The following is an 18,186-nucleotide window of genomic DNA, read 5'->3' on the forward strand; positions in this document are numbered from 1 at the left end:
TTTATTGGCACATGGCAAAGCCTTTTAAAGCACAAGACCACGTGATTACTGGGGCAGGGCATAAGGGCCAACCAATTACTTAAAAGGTCATTTTACAGGGCAACTTTTTACAGGACCAGCCATATGTCTGTATACATCATCAGTTGTCACCTCCCCTGATGCTGCGCGGCCAATCAGCTTTGGTGTAAATGACTTTGGGCACCATCTTTGAATTGCCACGTGTGCCTAATTTCCCTTCAGCCACCATCTTTGAATTGCCTCCTGTGCCTAATTTCCCCACAGGCAGGAAGGAAGGAAGGCAGGTAGGCAGGCAGGCAGGCAGGCAGGAAGGCAGGCAGGCAGGCAGGAAGGCAGGCAGGCAGGTGGGCAGGAGGGAAGGAGGGAAGGAGGGAAGGAAGAAAAAAATGTGTTGTGATGCGACTCATGGGTTTACCATAAATTTAAATAAAGTGGGGGCCGGTGCGTGCCACAGTCATTAAGCCTCTGCCTGTGGCTCTGCTATCCCATACAGGTGCCAGTTCATGTCTTGGCTGCTCCATTTCCAATCCAGCTCTGTGCTAATGACCTGGAAAAGCAGTGGATGGTGGCCCAAGTGCTTGGACCCCTGCACCCATGTGAGAGACCCAGAAAAATCTCCTGGCTCCTGGCTTTGGATTGGCCCAGCTCTGACCATTGTGGCCACTGGGGAGTGAACCAGCAAAGGGAAGACCTCTCTGTCTCTCTCCTGACTTTCTGTCAAATAAGTAAGTAAATATTTAAAAAAAATAGATAAAGTGAAATTTTTTCTATATAAGTTCTGTTCTATAAAGTAAATCAGAAATTAGAGACTAAGCATCATTGGTTTTCCAATGTTCTATAAAACAAAAATTTACCTCTTGTAGATTCATGCAGTAAAATTTACTTTTTCAAAGAGGGACAATTTTAACAAGAGCCTTCAAAGAATTTTCTATGATGAGCCAAATTCACTATTGTCAGAAAATAATTAGTAAATTTTAGGAAGGCCTATTAGAATAAATCAGATATGCCTTCTATTCACATGACTTTGTGAGATTGAGAGTGTTTTGTTTCAACCTTTTTTTTTTTTTTTTTTTTTGACAGGCAGAGTTAGAGAGAGAGAGACAGAGAGAAACATCTTCCTTCCATTGGTTAACCCCCAAATGGCTGCTACAGCCGGCGTTGCATGGATCCAAACCAGGAGCCAAGTGCTTCCTCCTGGTCTCCCATGCAGGTGCAGGGCCCAAGCACTTGGGCCGTCCTCCATTGCCTTCCCAGGCCACAGCAGAAAGCTGGACTGGAAGAGGAGCAACTGGGACAGAACCAGTGCCCCAACCAGGACTAGAACCCAGAGTGCCAGCTCCACAGGTGGAGGATTAGCTTAGTGAGCTGTGGCACTGACCTGTTTCAACCTTTTTCTACTAGGCTGATGAATATTGTCACTTGAAATGTTTTCATTTAAAACTAAATTCTAATTACCAATAATCAATCATTCAAATTAGTACATGATAATACACATTATTTTTCTTTTAGTACATCATAGTGACAAAACTGCAGTAGTACCACATTTATAGTCTGTTCTGGAGTCCTTATTAAAATATGTATTTTTTTCTTGAATCTGTTCTGCTTTCTTAGTTTTTTTTTTTTAATTATTGATTTACTTATCTGAAAGTCAGACTTTTCAGAAGAGAGAGAGGGAGGAGAGAGAGGGAGTCAGGGAGAGTATAAAGTACTGTTTGAAGATTACTTTTACAGTTAATTCTCATAGTACAACACTTTAAGGACAGAGGTCCTACATGGGGAGCAAGTGCACAATGACTCCTGTTGTTGATTTAACAATTGACATTCTTATTTATGATGTCAGTAATCACCTGAGGCTCTTGTTATGAGCTGCCAAGGCTATGGAAGTCTCTTGAGTTCACAAACTCTGACCTTATTTAGACAAGGCCATAATCAAAGTGGAAGTTCTCTCTTCCCTTCAGAGAAAGGTACCTCCTTCTTTGATGGCCTGTTCTTTCCACCGGGATCTCACTCACAGAGATTTTTCATTTAGGTCATTTTTTTTCCACAGTGTCTTGGCTTTCCATGCCTGAGAAACTCTCATGGGCTTTTTAGCCAGATCTGAATGTCTTAAGGGCTGATTCTGAGGCCAGAGTGCTGTTTAGGGCATTGGTGATTCTATGAGTCTGCTGTGTATCCTACTTCCCATGTTGGATCATTCTCTGCTTTTTAATTCTATCAATTATTATTAGCAGCCACGGATCTTTTTTATATAAGCCCTTTGACACTTAATCCTATATTTATGATCAATTATGAACTTAAACTGATCACTTTAACTAGCAAAATGGCATTGGTAAATGTCAACTTAATAGGATTTGGAGTCCCATGACCTATGGCAAGAGAACAAGTTTTTCAAATGCTGTTTAATTAAAAGCATATCCATGGGGTCTTGTATATTTTTTCTTATTTAATCTTTGAAGTACACCTCTACTTATGGATTGAATTCTTAATTCCATGTGAGGAGAAATGTAGGTCAAAGTTTTAGTAATACAACAAAATTGCCTTGCAAAATATAAATGGCAAGGATTTGCATTCATGTGTACTTCTTTTCAAAGCTCAGAATCCTAAACATGTACATCTTTAGGGGTACATATCAGATGCAAATTTTTTTTTTTACAGGCAGAGTGGACAGTGAGAGAGAGAGACAGAGAGAAAGGTCTTCCTTTTCCATTGGTTCACCCCCTAATGGCCACTGCAGCTGGCGTGCTACGGCTGGCGCACCACACTGATCCGAAGCCAGGAGCTCGGTGCTTCTCCTGGTCTCCCATGTGGGTGCAGGGCCCAAGCACTTGGGCCATCCTCCATTGCACTCCTGGGCCACAGCGGAGAGCTGGACAGGAAGAGGAGCAACCGGGACAGAATCCGTTGCCCCAACCGGGACTAGAACCCGGTGTGCCGGCGCCACAGGTGGAGGATTAGCCTATTGAGCTATGGTGGCACCCAGATGCAAATTTTATCTGGAATATCACCTTCTAGCTTATTCACACTATTGTTCTATATGACTCATTTGTAGTACTGCAAGGGGATTCCCCCTCTATTGGACCCACTTCCAATAACACCAACCTCTTATTCATATTTTCCAGTTCACTGTAGTTATTCATTTAATCATACATTGAAAAAGACTCTAAATTCTCATTCACCATGTCTTCTGGTTAAGGATGTAAACTTGGTAACTCCAAACATTTGCAGATCCTGTGGCTGCATCTGACAGAGCATATGACTAGTGTATTTATATTGTTCTAATTAAACTCATCTTTACAAAATCACTTAATATGTGTATCTGTCTATATCTAAAAGTTACACAATTTTTTGTCCATGAATACTTCATATCATCATGCATAGATTGAATATTTTCACATATTCACATCACCATTCCCTGTTCATGTGAAATGGATAATATGACATAATGTCTCTACTGATGTCATAAGATTTATACATAGGGGCTGGCACTGTGGCATAGTGGGAAAATCCACTGCCTGCAGTGCCAGCATCCCATATGGGAACCAGTTCAAGTCCTGGCTACTCCACTTCCAATTCATTTCAATAATAATTTTATTTTGCACATTGGAATCGAAGGGTGAACCCAACCACCACTCTCTCCATTCATCTTCTCTTCCAGTTATGATCATAAGGACATCTATATATTTCCAAGATCAAAGAAAATTAATTTTTCTCCAGTAAGGTGATTACTTAATTATTCTTCAGCTTATTTTCAGTTTTCTCTTATTTTTAATTCAACTTTCTGCAAACTTTTTGAAGTATGCTTCTTATGTTGGTTGCTAAATAATATGAGCCTGGCACTGTGGCATAGTGGGTAAAGCCACTGCCTGCAGTGCTGGAATCCCATATAGATGTTGGTTCAAGTCCTGCCTGCTTCACTTCCCACTCAGCTTTCTGCTATGGCCTTGGAAAGCAGTGGAAGATGGCCCTAGTCCTTGAGACCCTGCAATCACATGGGAGGCCCAGGAGAAGCTCTGGATCCTGGTTTCAGATTTTCTCATCTCTGGCTGTTCGTAGCCATTTGGGCAGTGGACAAGTGGATGGAAGACTTCTCTCTCCCTCCCTCTCCTTCTGCTTCTCTGTAAATCTGCCTTTCAAATAAAAAAATAAATATTAAAAAAATCCTTCCCTATTCTCATTAGAGAACAGACATGAACTAAATTAAAAAAAAAATGGGGCCGGTACTGTGGCACAACCGGTAAGCCTGTTGCTGGCAGTGCTGGCATCCATATGGACACCGGTTCAAGTCCCAGCTTGAACTTCCAATTCAGCTCTCTCTATGGCCTAGGAAAGCAATAGAAGATGGCCGAAGACCTTGAGCTCCTGCACCTGCTTGGGAAACCTGGAAGAAGCTCCTGGCTCCTGGCTTCAAATCAGTGCAGCTCCAGCTGTTGCAGCCAGATGGGGAGTGAACTAGCCTGTAGAAGACCCCTCTCTCTCTGCCACTCCTTCTTTCTCTGTGTAACTCTGACTTTCATATAAATAAATAAATCTTTAAAAAATTTTAAAAATAGCTCTTTTCCGGCTGGAACCATGGAGGGTGCCGAAGAGAAGAAGAAGGTTCCTGCTGTGCCAGAAACCCTGAAGAAAAAGTGGAGGAATTTCGCAGAGCTGAAGATCAAGCGCCTGAGGAAGAAGTTTGCCCAAAAGATGCTTCGAAAAGCAAGGAGGAAGCTTATCTATGAGAAAGCGAAGCACTATCACAAGGAATACAGGCAGATGTACAGAACTGAAATTCGGATGGCGAGGATGGCAAGAAAAGCTGGAAACTTCTACGTACCTGCAGAACCCAAGTTGGCATTTGTCATCAGGATCAGAGGTATCAATGGTGTGAGCCCCAAAGTCCAAAAAGTGCTGCAGCTTCTTTGCCTTCGCCAGATCTTCAATGGCACCTTTGTTAAGCTCAACAAGGCCTCCATTAACATGCTGAGGATTGTGGAGCCATATATTGCATGGGGGTACCCAAATTTGAAGTCAGTAAATGAACTAATTTACAAACGTGGCTATGGCAAAATCAATAAGAAGTGAATTGCTTTGACAGATAACACTCTGATTGCCTGCTCTCTTGGTAAATACAATATCATCTGCATGGAGGATCTGATTCATGAGATCTATACTGTGGGGAAACACTTCAAGGAAGCAAATAACTTCCTGTGGCCCTTCAAGTTATCTTCTCCCTGAGGTGGGATGAAGAAAAAGACCACCCATTTTGTAGAGGGTGGGGATGCTGGCAACAGGGAAGACCAAATCAACAGACTTATTAGAAGGATGAACTAAGGTGTCTCCTATGGTATTTTTGTAATTTGGTCAGATAATAAACGGCAACTACAGTCAAATTGAAAAAAAAATTTTTTAAATAAAAACTCAATAGTCTCATGGCTTTCTAAAGTTCTGTGCATTTTCCTTCTCTTTTTTTAAATTAACATGATATCCTCCAGAAGCTAGTGTTCTGTTTTGTTTTAAAGATTTATTTATTTAATAGGCAGTATTACAGAGAGAGGGGAAGAGACAAGGAGGGGGGAATAAAGAGAGAGAGAGAGAGAGAGAGAGAGAGAGAGAGAGAATATTCCATCCATTGGTTCACTTACCAATGGCTGCTATGTCCAGGGCTGGGTCAAGCTGAAGCCAGAAGTCAGGATCTTCATCCAATTCTCCACATGAGTACACACTCTCAAGTACTTAGGGCATCTTTTGTTGCTTTTCCAGGCATATTAATAAGGAGTTATCAGAAGTAAAGCAAGCCAGGACTAGAATCAGTGCCCAAATAGGATGCCAGCACTCCAGGCAGCAGTTTAACCTGCTAAGCCACATGCTGCCTCTCCATTTTCCTTCTCTCTTTCCTAAAGAGGAGAAAATATGTATTGATCTATTTTCAGTCTTAGTCTATTTTGTGTTGTTACAAAACCAGTGTACAATGTGTAATTTATAAAGAAAAAGTGTAACTTACAGTCATATGAGAAGTCCATGATCAAGAGGCCCCATCAGGAGAGGGCCATATTCCTGTAACTTAACTTGGCAGAAGTCATTACATGGTGAGAGAGAGTGTAAGAGATAAAACTTATCACCTCAAGGTCCTTTCAAAATTGGTGTCAATCTATTCCTGAGGGTTGAAACTATTGTCTTGGGGACTTTTTTTTAAGATTTTGTTTATTTGAGAGGTAGAGCTACAGACAGAGAGAGGGAAAGACAGAGAGAAAGGTCTTCCATCTGATGGTTCACTCCTCAAATGGCGACAATGGCTGGAGCTTGGCCAGTCTGAACCTAGGAGCTAGGAGCTTCCTCCAGGTCTCCTATATCAAGGTAGGGGTCAAAGCACTTGGGTCATTCTCCACTGCTTTCTCAGGTGGCAGAGAGCTAGATTGGAAGAGGATCAGCCAGGACATGAACTGGTAACATATGGGATGCTAGCACCACAGGCAGAGGCTCAGCCCACAGTGCCACAGCACCAGTCCCAGGTATTATTAGGTTTTCAATACATCATCTGGGATGATACATGTTAAAGTCAGACCATTTTTAAAATTATATTGCATTTTTATTACTATTCCAATTTATTTGGCCTACAAGTAGAATTTTTTATTGTAGTTATTCTATTTCACAGCTATTGAAATTAAATGTCAGTTTTTAATTTTTTTTAATTTAAGGTAAACAGATTTCATGTATTTCATATATACAGATTTAGGAACATAGTGATACTTCCCACCTTATCCTCTCTCCCACCCACACATCCCCTCTCATCCTTTCTCTCTAATTCCCTGTCTTATTTTTCCTTAAAGATCTATTCATTTTTTATTTGAAAGGCAAAGTTACAAAGACAAAGGAAGGAAGAGACAGAGAGAGATCTTCCATCCACTGGTTTACTCCCCACATGGCTGCGATGGCTGGAGATGGGCTGGTCCAAAGCCAGGAGCCAGGAGCTGCTTCCCAGTTTCCCACATGGTTGCAGGGGCCCAAGCCCCTGAGTGATCTGATCTTTTCCAGGCACATTAGCAGGGAGCTGGATTGGAAGTGGAGCCTCTGGGACTGAAACTGGGCACAGTTCTCCCCACTACACCACAGTGTCAGCCCTACTTCTCTTACTTTCTACACTGATCTACTTTCAGTGGACTTTTTACTCTTAAGATTCACCCTATACTAAGTAAAGAGTACAGCACTGTTGTTCAGAAGTAGAGACAAGGGCTGTAAACAATCATAAACTCTCAAAATATCAATTTCACTCCTATACATTCCATTTTTTGCTGCTCTATTAGTTACCACAGATCAAGGAGAACATAGGAATTTGTCTTTTGGGGATTGGCTTATTTCAATAAATTTAATGGTTTTCGATTGTATTCATTGTGTTGCAAAACAAAGGCTTTCATATTTTATAGCTGAGTAGTTGTTTATTATATATACATATATATGTATGTACATATATATATGTATCACATTTTTTTATCCAGTCACCAGTTGATGGACATCTAGGTTGAATCCATATCTTAGCTATTGTTAATTGAGCTGCAATGAACATGAGGATACAGATAGCTCTTTCATATGCCTATTTCTTTTTTTAAGATTTAATTTATTTGAAATACAGAGTTACAGAGAGAGGTAGAGACAGAGAGAGAGGTCTTCTACCCACTGGTTCATTCCCCAGATGACTGCAATGGCCAGAGCGGTACTGATCAGAAGCCAGGAGCCAGGAGCTTCCTTCAGGTCTCCCATGTGGTGCAGGGGCCCAAGAACTTGGGCCATCTTCCACTGCTATCCCAGGCTACAGCAGAGAGCTGGATCAGAAGAGGAGCAGGCAAGACTAGAACTGGTGCTCATATGGGATGCCAGCGTTTCAGGCCAGGGCATTAACCTACTGCACCACAGTGCTGGCCCCTCATGTGCCTATTTCATTTCACTTAGATTAATTCCCAGGATTAAGATTGCTGAGTCATATGGTATATCTACGTTCAAGTTTCTGAGGTGTCTCCATACATCTTCCACAATAGCTGTGCTAGTTTATTTTCCCACCAATAGTGGATTAAGATGCCTTTTCCCCACATTCTGGCCAGCATTTGTTGATTGTTGATTTCTGTTTGAGAGCCACTCTGACAGGGGTGAGGTCAAACCTCATTGTGATTGTGATTTGCATTTCTCTGGTGACTAGTGATAGTGAGCATTTTTCACTTGCCTGTGGTTTTTAAAATTTTCTCTTTTGATAAGTGCCTGTAGAGCAGCTCACATTGGTTGCCCAGTCACAGAGTTTCCACTGTCTCAGCACACAGGGCTCCCACTGTCAATGGGTTGCAGAGGATTTGCTCCACCTTGCTGTCTCATTCACAGAGAGGCAGACATTCCCAGAGCCTCGACAGTTTGAGCACTGGAGCCTGTGACATGTTGAGAGATTGGGGGGACCTCAGTAGTATGTGGGTGCACAGACTCTAGTCAATTTGCCCAGCCAGACTCAAAGTCAGTGGGAAACATGGAGTTTTCCTTCTGTTAGAATCTCTGGATCTCACACATGCACAATAGCCACCAACCAAATGCTTCCTTCTCCCCACCAGTTGCAAGTTGCATGCATTCAAGATGCTGCCACTGGTACTGGTAGTAGATGTCATCTTGTCTCAGCCAGGTGCTGAGCACGTGCACAAGAACTTCTGCATCTTCTGTTTCTGTCCAAAATGGTGTCCACCTTCTTTCAACTGATATTGGGCACCATTGCTTAGTGAATGTAGTGAGAGAAACATGCCCCCCTTGTTTTTTTACTGGGTCAGTGGGTACACTTTCCCCCTCAGAGCTCCAGGCCAGGCTCATGTCAAAGTCTCCCTCTGTCTGTATCACCAGTGGTATGGGTTGCTGCAGTCTGATCTCACCTCACTCTCCAAAGCTGGTGCTTTCTCCTTTGGCTGCTGGCATCATGTTGTGTCTGTGTTCATGCTGCATGTCTGCATCTTCCACACAGATCCATGGCATTCTCTCCTGTAGAATTTCCACCACAGTTTTCTCTAACTCTTCCCCAATAATGTACTTCCAACATTTTTTGAAACTAGTTACCACTAGTATATGCGCTTCCCTATTCCACCATCTTGGAATCCTCCAACATGCATGCTTTTTATGGAATTTTAGGTATATAAAATCTGGAGATACTCTATTGCAACATGCTAACATGGCATCCCAAGGGGATACCTGTATTAAGAGGAACATAGTTAATATCATTGATTTATTTTTCCATTGTTCAGTAGTTAGTGACACATGATCTTTCTTTGAAATTCTGTAATTAATTTGGATAATAATTCTTAAAATTATATTATCTTTACTAACTTAAATTTTTTAAAAAATCAGTAGCAAATGAATGTCTTCATGAAACTAAGTTGTGTTTAATCTTTACCAATTAATTTAGGTTATTTTGGAATTGCTAAAACAGTATGATCTTTGAGAGCTTTTTGGAGCCTGTACTTATATATAGATAAGACCAGGAATGTGTGGAGGACAGAATCTATTGTGTGGCCTTAAATAATTCTCCATTCATTTCTCTCAGTCTATTAATGTAGGTTGCACAGACACTTTTTAATGTTATATTTTTCAGGCAAATCATTCTATTATACATTTGAATTTTAACCTACTCAAATTAGTCTTAATCGAAGCCCTGAAACCCTTACCAGTAACATAAATTATAGTCAGAGCCAAGGGCTATTCTCTAATCATTGCATTGATTGAACCTTTTGTCATGTCTAAAAAATATTTTTATCTTCAAGAGAAAGGGAGCTAGGAAGAATGAGACATATAGGTAGAGAGAACACTTTTTTGCATTAATTCATTCCTCAACACCCACAGCAGCCAGACCTGGGCCAAGACTGAATACAAGAGCCAGAAATGTAGTCCCAGTCTCTCAGAGGTGTGATAGAAGCCTAGTTAATTGATTCTGGAAGTCATATCCAGGCACTCTAAAGTAGAACTAGGGTATCTTAATAGGCATCATAGGCTGGTGCTGTGGCTCACTAGGCTAATCCTCAGCCTGTGGCACCAGTACTCTAGGTTCTAGTCCTGGTTGGGGTGCCAGTTCTGTCCCGGTTGCTCCTCTTCCAGTCCAGCTCTCTGCTGTGGCCTGGGAAGGCAGTGGATGATGGCTCAAGTGCTTGGGCCCCTGTACCCACATGGGAGACCAGGAGGAAGCACCTAGCTCCTGGCTTCAGATTGGCACAGTGCGACAGCCGTAGTGGCCATTTGGGGGTGAACCAATGGGAGGAAGACCTTTCTCTCTGTCTCTCTCTCTCTCTCACTGTCTAACTCTGCCTGTCAAAAAAAATAGGCATCATAACGACTACACTAAATGCATAATGCCCATTTAAATGTTTTTCTTTGTCATATTTGAGAGTACTATATATGATTTTCCCCTGGTAATTCCTCTCTGTTTCTATCATAACTCTACTGATGGTTTCTTGTATTTTCCTTCTGAAGCCATCTGCATTCTCCTTAACATTACCCATCTAGGTATTCCTTCTAATCTCCCATTCATCCCAATCTCTGATTCTGCCTGACTGATTTTGCCATCTGTAATCAGACACTTCTCTTTCCAGTATGAACGTCTTCCATGACCTTTAGACTATAGTTCCTTCTCCATCTTGAATGCTTCTTTGTAGCTGTTCAAATAATACCTCACATTTGATGAATCTCAAATGAAACCTGCAGCATTCATTCTTCTTTTTTATTTGTATATGGTATTAGTACAGGCCAGCCATGTCTTAAATCAACATAATGGGATTTTTGTTGGACTCCTCATTTTCTATCAGGTCTAATTTCAGATCTTTCTGTTTCTTTGCCTTTAAATTTGTAAACTCATTTTTTTTCATTACTTGATTTTATTTTTACACTAGGTGGACAGAAAGCAATCCTTCTTAATAAAGTTGACAATTAGCTTCACTCAGAACATTTTTAGCAATGCACGTTAAAAATTCATCTTACAAACTGTTCTGCAATCCAAATATACAACTTGAAAAATGATGTTTAGAAAACAAAAGCCAATGTAAAAAGACATATTAAAGGCTATGGAGATGTACCTGGTCTCAAATTGAGTTTTGTCCAAAAATTGCTGTATGTTGTCATCTTGCTTACGCCTGGTCCCCATGACAGTCTGGTTTATGTAATCTCTGAACTGCAATTCTTCCTGTTCCTTCATGGGTCTGAAGACTCTCATTTCCTCCTTGAATGACTTTGCATCCCTGTCTTCTGCTGAGAGTTGGGACAATGTTGGATTGCTGGTGGAACTAAGCCCACCACAAACTATAAATACACTCTTCCTGACCAATGACTTGACTGAGCAGGTGATGGAGGAGGCTCTGCATAAGAAGGCAGATCTCATCTTTTCCTGCCTTCCACCTATCTTCCTACACATAAAGCATATTACCTGGATGTCCTGAAAGGAGCGCCCAGTGTTCTGGGCTTTGGAGAACAGAGTTGGCATCTACTCTCTTCACACAGCCTATGATGCTGCACCCCAGGGATTGAAAAACTGGTTTTCCAAAGGGCTTGGAGCCTGCACATCCAGGCATATATATCCTTCCAAAGCTCATGGCTATCCTATAGAGGGAACCACTGAGTGCAATTCAACATTAAGCATACCCAAGATATGGACAAAGTTGTGTCTGCAGTGAGAGAAGTTGAAGGTGTTCCTGTCACTTCTTTTTCTGCTAGGATTGATGAGGAGAAAAACAAGGATCAGCCTGAATTGTACTGAGAAGTCTTTGATACAGGTGGTGGCTCAGCTCTCTCAAAACAGATAACTTTACCAGAGAACTGAAATTGTGTCACTGCAGAAGCCTTTGCTCTACATACTGGAATAGGTCGATCATGCACCCTGGATGAATCTGTTGCCCTGGCAACCATGATTGAGCAAATCAAAAGACACCTCAAACTAACTCATATTAGCTCTTGGGGTAGGAAGGACCTTAGCATCGTGAGTCAAAGCTGTGGCTCTGTGTGCTGGTTCTGGGAGCAGCATCCTGCAGGATGTGGAAGCAGACCTGTACTTCACGGGTGGGGTGTCCCATTATGATGGTCTGGATGCTACTTCCTAAGGAATAAATGCCATCCTCTGTGAACACAGTAACACTGAATGAGGCTTTCTTTCTGACCTTTGTGATATTCTGGGTGCCCACTTGGAGAACAAGATTAATATTATCTTGTCAGAGACAGACAGGGATCTTCTTTGTGTGGTATGAGGCATACAGAAACATCAAGATGATACAACCTATTTAGGTTATTTTGGAATTGCTAAAACAGTATGATCTTTGAGAGCTTTTTGGAGCCTGTACTTATATATAGATAAGACCAGGAATGTGTGGAGGACAGAATCTATTGTGTGGCCTTAAATAATTCTCCATTCATTTCTCTCAGTCTATTAATGTAGGTTGCACAGACACTTTTTAATGTTATATTTTCAGGCAAATCATTCTATTATACATTTGAATTTTAACCTACTCAAATTAGTCTTAATCGAAGCCCTGAAACCCTTACCAGTAACATAAATTATAGTCAGAGCCAAGGGCTATTCTCTAATCATTGCATTGATTGAACCTTTTGTCATGTCTAAAAAATATTTTTATCTTCAAGAGAAAGGGAGCTAGGAAGAATGAGACATATAGGTAGAGAGAACACTTTTTTGCATTAATTCATTCCTCAACACCCACAGCAGCCAGACCTGGGCCAAGACTGAATACAAGAGCCAGAAATGTAGTCCCAGTCTCTCAGAGGTGTGATAGAAGCCTAGTTAATTGATTCTGGAAGTCATATCCAGGCACTCTAAAGTAGAACTAGGGTATCTTAATAGGCATCATAGGCTGGTGCTGTGGCTCACTAGGCTAATCCTCAGCCTGTGGCACCAGTACTCTAGGTTCTAGTCCTGGTTGGGGTGCCAGTTCTGTCCCGGTTGCTCCTCTTCCAGTCCAGCTCTCTGCTGTGGCCTGGGAAGGCAGTGGATGATGGCTCAAGTGCTTGGGCCCCTGTACCCACATGGGAGACCAGGAGGAAGCACCTAGCTCCTGGCTTCAGATTGGCACAGTGCGACAGCCGTAGTGGCCATTTGGGGGTGAACCAATGGGAGGAAGACCTTTCTCTCTGTCTCTCTCTCTCTCTCACTGTCTAACTCTGCCTGTCAAAAAAAATAGGCATCATAACGACTACACTAAATGCATAATGCCCATTTAAATGTTTTTCTTTGTCATATTTGAGAGTACTATATATGATTTTCCCCTGGTAATTCCTCTCTGTTTCTATCATAACTCTACTGATGGTTTCTTGTATTTTCCTTCTGAAGCCATCTGCATTCTCCTTAACATTACCCATCTAGGTATTCCTTCTAATCTCCCATTCATCCCAATCTCTGATTCTGCCTGACTGATTTTGCCATCTGTAATCAGACACTTCTCTTTCCAGTATGAACGTCTTCCATGACCTTTAGACTATAGTTCCTTCTCCATCTTGAATGCTTCTTTGTAGCTGTTCAAATAATACCTCACATTTGATGAATCTCAAATGAAACCTGCAGCATTCATTCTTCTTTTTTATTTGTATATGGTATTAGTACAGGCCAGCCATGTCTTAAATCAACATAATGGGATTTTTGTTGGACTCCTCATTTTCTATCAGGTCTAATTTCAGATCTTTCTGTTTCTTTGCCTTTAAATTTGTAAACTCATTTTTTTTCATTACTTGATTTTATTTTTACACTAGGTGGACAGAAAGCAATCCTTCTTAATAAAGTTGACAATTAGCTTCACTCAGAACATTTTTAGCAATGCACGTTAAAAATTCATCTTACAAACTGTTCTGCAATCCAAATATACAACTTGAAAAATGATGTTTAGAAAACAAAAGCCAATGTAAAAAGACATATTAAAGGCTATGGAGATGTACCTGGTCTCAAATTGAGTTTTGTCCAAAAATTGCTGTATGTTGTCATCTTGCTTACGCCTGGTCCCCATGACAGTCTGGTTTATGTAATCTCTGAACTGCAATTCTTCCTGTTCCTTCATGGGTCTGAAGACTCTCATTTCCTCCTTGAATGACTTTGCATCCCTGTCTTCTGCTGAGAGTTGGGACAATGTTGGATTGCTGGTGGAACTAAGCCCACCACAAACTATAAATACACTCTTCCTGACCAATGACTTGACTGAGCAGGTGATGGAGGAGGCTCTGCATAAGAAGGCAGATCTCATCTTTTCCTGCCTTCCACCTATCTTCCTACACATAAAGCATATTACCTGGATGTCCTGAAAGGAGCGCCCAGTGTTCTGGGCTTTGGAGAACAGAGTTGGCATCTACTCTCTTCACACAGCCTATGATGCTGCACCCCAGGGATTGAAAAACTGGTTTTCCAAAGGGCTTGGAGCCTGCACATCCAGGCATATATATCCTTCCAAAGCTCATGGCTATCCTATAGAGGGAACCACTGAGTGCAATTCAACATTAAGCATACCCAAGATATGGACAAAGTTGTGTCTGCAGTGAGAGAAGTTGAAGGTGTTCCTGTCACTTCTTTTTCTGCTAGGATTGATGAGGAGAAAAACAAGGATCAGCCTGAATTGTACTGAGAAGTCTTTGATACAGGTGGTGGCTCAGCTCTCTCAAAACAGATAACTTTACCAGAGAACTGAAATTGTGTCACTGCAGAAGCCTTTGCTCTACATACTGGAATAGGTCGATCATGCACCCTGGATGAATCTGTTGCCCTGGCAACCATGATTGAGCAAATCAAAAGACACCTCAAACTAACTCATATTAGCTCTTGGGGTAGGAAGGACCTTAGCATCGTGAGTCAAAGCTGTGGCTCTGTGTGCTGGTTCTGGGAGCAGCATCCTGCAGGATGTGGAAGCAGACCTGTACTTCACGGGTGGGGTGTCCCATTATGATGGTCTGGATGCTACTTCCTAAGGAATAAATGCCATCCTCTGTGAACACAGTAACACTGAATGAGGCTTTCTTTCTGACCTTTGTGATATTCTGGGTGCCCACTTGGAGAACAAGATTAATATTATCTTGTCAGAGACAGACAGGGATCTTCTTTGTGTGGTATGAGGCATACAGAAACATCAAGATGATACAACCTACAGATTGCATCTCCACTCCTGTGGATATGTAACATGAGTCAGTGGAGTTGATGTATCATTCTGGAAGAGTATGTTAAGATGTATGAGGATGCTTCAAAAAGTTCATGGAAATGTTTCTAATTTCCTCTTCTTTTCTTTGGTTTGACTGTATGTTTTCCTGTGCTCTATCTTCTAAGTCCGATATTCTCTCTTCTGCTTCACCCATTCTGTTTTTAAGGCTTTCTAATGTGTTTGTCATTTGATCTATTGAGCTCTTCATTTCATTTTGATTTCTCTTCACTATAACACTTTCCTGTTCTACTAGTTTCTGAGTTTCATTTTGACTCTTCCTTAAAATTTCGTTTTCACAAGAGAGATTTTCAATCTTGTCCATTAAGGATTTCTGTAGTTCAAGGATTTGCTTTTGAAAACTTCTAAATGTTCTTATCATAAATTTTTTGAAATCCGTATCTTGCATTTCTTCTATCTCATCATCTTCATACTCTTGGCTTGGGGTGTTTTGCTTATTTGGAGGCATCATAGTGTCATCGTTGATCTTGCTCCCTCTATTTCTGTGTTTGTTACTCGGCATAGTTAATTCTTCTTGCGTCACTGTGCGTTTTTTTTTTTTTTTTTTATACTGTGTCCGTGTTAAGTGGACTGCCTGCTGTTGGATGAGCCTTGGAGGCTTGAGATGGGTGCGGCCTGAGAGCTCTGCCTGGTTCTTCCTGGTTAAGGGTGTGCAAAGGTGACACCCTCAGGTTATGCGTGGTAAATCTCTCTCTTTTTATTTATTTATTTATTTTATTTATTCAGGGGGTAAGTAACACCGCAGGGCATGGCTGTGCAGAATTGATGGTATTTAGCTTCCAGTCTTTGGCTCCTCTGGACTCCCACTGGGTTGCCTAGGCTACTGAATTGTAGTGACTCAGTTCCTTAGCTCTCCCCCATTGATATGTAAATCCAGAGAGGAGGCCTGCTCTTTGTCTCTTCAAGCCTTGCAGCCTTGTAACCTTTGCAAGGTTAGGGGGAAGAGAAACCCCGAAGCTTTTTTTTTTCCTTCTTTCCGGTAGTGAGTTTGCTGCACTTTCCGGCCCCCCTCTAGATTCTGACCCCCGTTTCCCCACCAATGTCTCGGGTTATTGAGCTCACCTCCCCTTCCAGCGCCGATGTGTGGACTCGGAGCCCTGAGCGTCCCAAGTCTCTCCGCTGTTGTCTGTGTGGCGTGCACTCCCCTTGGAGCACTGGCGTGCCGACCCTGGGGCTTCTGCGGCTCCGTCCCGCGACTTGGCTTCCGCGTGGTGGGCGACCTTGTTCTCCCAGTAGGTCCTCCGATTCACGATTCCCGTGCAATTTTTTCCTGGTTCTTTTTTTCTGCATCTACCGTAACTCCCCTTTTATTAAACTAAATTTTCCCGGACTATCGGTGCGCGCCCTCACTATTCCGCCATCTTGGCTCCCCCGGAAATGTTTATTTTGAGAAAACTGCATAGATTAAAAAATTCACAAAATAAACAACTTTTAACTCCATTTTCTGCAAACCTTTTGAACTGCCCTTATATTATCCTTTCTAGTTTATCTGGTTCAACAAATGTTTTCTAGTTCATAAGGAAATAACTGAACTACCATAATGAAGAGCAAATATTAAGAAAGATCAACTAAAATCAGTTTACTAATGATTCTTGGGAAGTAACCAAGTAATTCTCTCCTTAGTTTAATAATAGTTGGGATATGTTAACCTAGATGTCTCTGCCATTGGTTAGTTTTAAAATGTCCTTTAAAACTTGGAATTGAACACCAATTTTTAGGCAGTAGCCAGTTTGGGATGATATGGTCTGTCTCTGTGTCCAGTTCTGTAGATCCACCTAAATTCCAGTCTTTCACCTCAGTTTTAGAATCAACATGATATTTATTAGGAGGAATTTTTAAAAATATGATTGCTATTCATATTACTATGTCTTTATTGCTTTTCATTTTATAAAAATAAACCAAATTAATAACATTAGTCCAAGCCCTAATTCTTACCCTGGCCCTAGCCCTAGCCTTAGTCCTAACCCTAACCCTAACCCTAATCCTAGATCTAAACCAATTCTGAAGCCTAATACTAGGTCTATCCCTAGACAAAGCATTAACCCTAAATTTGGCCCTCATCTTAACCATAACCTTACCTTAACTCTATACTTAGCCAAAATCCTATTTGTATCCCAGCATGGTGCTTTAACCCAATCTAAACTCTAATCCTATCCCTAACTTTAGCCTTAATAACTCAAGTATCAACCTTAATCCTAATATGAGCCCCAACTCTAACCCTAACACTAATACCAAAACTTAAACCTAACCCTGCCTTAACCCTAACCCTAACCCTAACCCTGGCCTAAAACCTATCCATAGTCCTAACTAACTATCACACAAGCTCTAACCATATTCCTAACTCTGGCTCTAACTCTAAAATTTACCATAGAACTAAATATAACCCTAATCTTAAACTAATTTTAAATCTCTCCCCAACACTAATCCTATCCTTCTGCTTAGGCCTAACCCTAAAACAAACTAGCATTCAGTGTGAACTTGAACATAGTCCTGAAGCTAATTTTAATGCTATATCTAACACCAGCCTTAAACTAACCATCATGCTAACCAAAGACTAAGCTTCATCCTAGTGATGATGACCCTAACTTCAACTATAACTGTATATTATATATAACCACAGCTCTCTCTATATTTTATATATAGATATATAACCATATATATTTATAACCATATATAAAAATATATTATATATATATATATAATGTATATAAAACCACAGCTCTAACTCTATCCCTAGCCCTACACCTAAATTTATCCCTAATCCTAGCTCTATCCCTAGGCCTAACAATAGTTTTAACCCTATCTATAACTCTAATCACAAATCTAATCCTAAATATAACACTAGTCCTAGACCTAATCCTTATTCTAACCCTAAAGCTAAACATAACTCTATGTGTAGCCCTAACCATAACCCTAACCATGGCTTTTAATCTAACCTAGACCTAAGCCTAAACTTAACAGAACCCTAATCCTAAAACTAGCCCCGACTCTT

The 18,186-nt window shown here is 41.2% G+C and overlaps 3 pseudogenes across 2 annotated transcripts; all 3 read left to right on the forward strand.

The window, feature by feature from the left end:
• Positions 1 to 469: 469 nt before the first annotated feature.
• LOC149119521 (NIF3-like protein 1) lies at positions 470 to 12,176 on the forward strand (annotated as a pseudogene). The gene is made up of 3 exons (XR_016228667.1): positions 470 to 743; positions 10,896 to 11,861; positions 11,971 to 12,176. The product of XR_016228667.1 is annotated as an NIF3-like protein 1 (transcript).
• On the forward strand, positions 4,565 to 5,402 carry LOC149119522 (large ribosomal subunit protein uL30 pseudogene; annotated as a pseudogene). Its single transcript, XR_016228666.1, has one exon. The product of XR_016228666.1 is annotated as a large ribosomal subunit protein uL30 pseudogene (transcript).
• Positions 12,177 to 13,753: 1,577 nt separating the features above from the next.
• Positions 13,754 to 15,124, forward strand: LOC138843305 (NIF3-like protein 1; annotated as a pseudogene).
• Positions 15,125 to 18,186: the final 3,062 nt, after the last annotated feature.

The sequence above is a fragment of the Oryctolagus cuniculus genome, chromosome Y, assembly GCF_051225735.1.
Source record: "Oryctolagus cuniculus isolate XC-2025 breed Fujian yellow rabbit chromosome Y, ASM5122573v1, whole genome shotgun sequence".
Taxonomy (NCBI): Eukaryota; Metazoa; Chordata; class Mammalia; order Lagomorpha; family Leporidae; genus Oryctolagus; species Oryctolagus cuniculus.